The sequence below is a fragment of the Hippoglossus hippoglossus genome, unplaced genomic scaffold (genome assembly GCF_009819705.1).
Source record: "Hippoglossus hippoglossus isolate fHipHip1 unplaced genomic scaffold, fHipHip1.pri scaffold_89_arrow_ctg1, whole genome shotgun sequence".
NCBI classification, from domain to species: Eukaryota; Metazoa; Chordata; class Actinopteri; order Pleuronectiformes; family Pleuronectidae; genus Hippoglossus; species Hippoglossus hippoglossus.
In genome coordinates, this window is record NW_022986841.1 from 6,232 (window position 1) to 10,253 (window position 4,022).

The 4,022-nt window shown below is 37.5% G+C and overlaps 1 long non-coding RNA gene across 1 annotated transcript; it reads left to right on the forward strand.

Moving 5' to 3' along the window:
• The first annotated feature begins 1,164 nt into the window (after window positions 1–1,164).
• Window positions 1,165–2,233, forward strand: LOC117759060. Its single transcript, XR_004613422.1, has 3 exons — window positions 1,165–1,393; window positions 1,817–1,973; window positions 2,085–2,233. It is a non-coding gene; the product is annotated as an uncharacterized LOC117759060 (long non-coding RNA).
• The last annotated feature ends 1,789 nt before the right edge of the window (window positions 2,234–4,022 follow it).

A 4,022-nucleotide genomic window follows, 5' to 3' on the forward strand; every position in this document is an offset into this window, starting at 1 on the left:
CCACATTGCTGGGAGGAGTGTCCATAATCAATGGTTCATTTGTCATTAAAACATTTATCAAAATAACACTTGTTTCACTTTTTTGGGTATGGCTGAAGTTTTGACCTATTTCTCACTGTTGTTATCCATACATTCTGTTCAGTAAAGAATCAGTTGATAGCATTTCAAGTCTTATCTTAATACAATAATCAAATTGACGAATATATATAAATATTTTGTCATTAACTTCCATTTGGACAGATGAAAAACAGGACTTTAAATTTATTTCATTGTTATTATTTACCGTGCTTACCATCAATGCCAGTCTTGCCATATTCCAACACTAGGTAAAAGATACAAAGTTGTATTTTCCCTTTGTATGTTGTTTTTGTTCATTGTAGGAACGCTACTTTTTTTCCCATCAGAATAGAGAGGCTCTGGAGAGACGTTTATGTGGGAGTGCTTGATCTCTTCTACACCATCTTTACTAACCTTGAGAAAGAAGGTCTTCTTAATCCTGACAACAAGATCCATCTCTATGCTCTGCACTGGTGCTTTCTGCCCCACATACAGAAGCACCTTCAGTTTTTCCAGCGTGGCTGGAACTGCCACCGACTACGCGCTGAGGGAAACCAATCCCTGTTGCAACTGTGAACTCGCCATGAACATGAGGCACAGCCGGACCCCATACAGGCAATTTTATTTTCACTATAACTGTCCTACATGGAACAATGTCAACATTCTCACAACTTTATTGGAAATTACAAAAACTGTTTACTGTTGTAACAGCATGTAGCAGTGGGAAATAATACAGGAAAGGTCTATTCCAAAGTAAATGTAAACCTGCATCAATTAATTCATTGGCTCTTGGAGAATTGTAAACAATCTCTTTTTTTGATGCCAATGTTATTCATCGAAGATTTATCCAGAATCCCAAGAGATGATAAAACTGTTGTTTCCTGTAAATCTAATTGACTGAAGGTGGCTTATAGTTCTGTAAGGATTTTTGCCATTTTAACTGAGATTTTGGCTAAACTAAAGAAAGACAAATGATATATATATATATAAATACTTAGTAAACATCAACACTAACACCAACATTTATTTACGATCTCATTTTTGCACGGAGCAGGAAAACAACTTCTCGCCTTAGTTAACTAACAAGAGCTCCTCTAATTGCAGGTTGACATGGAGTTTGGAATTGACTGGACTGGACCATGTGGTCACCGTCAACCTGGTGTTGTGATCCCTGAAGTTCAGCTGCAGCGCTCACTGACTGAACAGGAAGCTGAAAGTCTACCAGACCCCAGTGGCCCTCTGTCTGATGTTTTGGATGTCTATGTCCAAACTGTGAGCTTATTATCAGAAATGCTCCAGTAAATTCCTGCCTCACAAGCTCCATGATGCAGAATGTGTGAGTTACATAAAGACACCAGTGCTTTGATTTAGCGCAGTTCTAATTCCAATGTTGAATCGCAATGTTTTGATAGATATAACATTTGTTTCATATGGATGAGGTGATTTTAACATAATTAGAAATAAGGAGCTGCTACATCTTTTTTCAGAACAATATATTTAATTGAAGAACAGCGACCACTGGCTTTTAAACAATTTCACTTAGTGAACAGTGTGATTAACTGACAGAGGCATAATGAAGTAAATTACATATGCTGTACTATATCACAAACATGCCGGCTTTATTGCACCAGCACCAATACAGTGGCGAAACTATACTGTCTCATTAGACCATTCCAAACCCATTGTCAGTGCTACAAATAGCAGCGAGAATGTCTCTTTCAAAGTTACCATACTCTTTGTAATGTCCTGGAATTTTCAGCAGGTGGAAGACTTGGGGAAGTTGCTCTCCACCACCTCAACGTCCAAGTGTCTGGGAAGCACACTCCATCCAACCCAGAACTGCAGGAGTTTCCCAAGGAAGTTTGGAGATGCTACCAAAAACAGAACACTGCATTAAGACTAAGGCTATTGGACAGGTTTTGTTATACTTTCTACAGTTACCTCATGCAGAACAGCACAAATGAGACAAATTTGAAACTCAATGATCATTGATCCAAAGTGTATTTAGCATTTGAACATATTCCCAGTAACATCTTCAGAGTGCACTGTTGCCATCAGCAAATAATTTGACAGAAATTGTTGATTCAGGACATTTTTTTTAAGTAATGTAATGCCAATATTAATTTACCGTTCTCAATAAATGTGCGAAGGAATCCTGTGATCCTACAGGTGTCCTCCAAAGAGACATCAGTCCTCATCCTGTGTTGGCCACTTTATGTTGTCCAAGACAATCGGACAGATACATTATTTTTCAAACAGTTAACACTTGTTTTTTCAAGCAGTCCAGAGTGTATATATAGCACAATAAAGTACAGTACAGGAAATATAAGTTATTAATTCTAATAATTACAATTGTTATTTGATCAGTATGTGGTGGTAAGCAGTTTTGGAAGGGCCATACTGGTGGTTTTGCATGTGTAAGATGACCATGATGAGTACTTTGCGTTCCTGTTGAGAGTTTTCAAAATCATCATTTTTTGGATTGATTTCCTTCCTTTCAGGCAGCCGTTGTTTCTATGAAAATTAACTCGCAGAGACTTCAGAACAACTCTCTTTGTGCAGAGCTTGCTTATCCAATGATAAAGAACATTTGTAAGAGGGAACAACACGGACTGATTATTCATCTGCAAAATATTTCAGATCTCTCCAGGTTATTTTTGGTGTAATAAACTGAAACCAGAGGTTGCCAGAAGGTAGAATACAAAACACGTTTAAGATAGTAACTCCTGAGTTTGTAGTGTTTTTGACAGATACTGTACGATTAGTAGCAGCCTGAGTTCACTTACCCGTGGTGTGTACTCTGAATCTGACGCTCTTGGAAAGAGAAGAGGAATTGTGTCTTTCCTTTCAGTCAGCAAAGGCTGACTGAGTTAAACCCTTTCGTAACTGTTTGACTTGTTTCAAGGTTCTTCCTAGGACCTGCAAAATATTTGTATCACAACAGAAAAGTCATGAAGCCTTACTAATCTTCAACCGATTGCCATATAAGCTATCATTAATTTCTCATCAACAAACATCTGGGAGGTATCTGACAAAAAGAAGGCCAAATTTCAGTCTTTCATCAAAACTCTTGATTAGTTAGTGTGATTTATATGAAGTCTTAAGTACAGAATACTCCCAGCATGGAGTAGCATTTTGTCAAGCAGCCATCTCCTGTTTTCACGTGACTGGAGGCAAATACCAGGACAGTGCCAACTCATTGATAATGCTCTTTTCTTCAGATGATAACTCTGCTGTGCCAAGATTAATATTCCGTACATAAATCATCAAAGTTGTCAAATCAAACCACATCAAACATTTCAATTTTATTAAAAATTCATGTGGTCAGCATGGTAGTAGTTTATAACATGGTAAAACTGTTGGTTTAGCACCCCCTGCTGGTGAAAATATTAACTGTATGATGTGATTGTGGAAGAATACTGAATTAAGTTTTTTTTCTTATTTAATTAATTTATATTTAAGCATTTGTTAATCATTTCTTCCTGACTTAAAATATTATTTTCATTGTCCTAGCCCTAGTTATTTTAAAATCTTGACAAAATATACATATTTTGTCAGCACAAGGTCAGCACAGTCCTTAATATCTATAGTGGCTTCTTCTGGGGATCCACCAAAGAGCATATGCAGGATTGCTGGGCTCAGTCCACCCAGGCATGACCCATCATGCAGAAATGAATCGTCCAGCAACAACAAATAAGTCACTCTCCAAAAGGATATGGGAAGTGGAGGGTATCAGATGATCATTTTCACCCTCAAAAAGAAGGGTTCCTCCTGGCACTTAAATTAAAATAGAAAAGTCAAATCACATAGATTTTCAACTGTCATACAGCAATAGCAAAGGGATTGTCAATCAGCCACTGGATAACCTGGTTGACTTTATCCTGCAGAAACTTACAGGTTAAAAAAAAGCTACATTCACATTCTTGGGGTGATCTGGTTTCAGCCTGGAACCAGTACAACCCAAA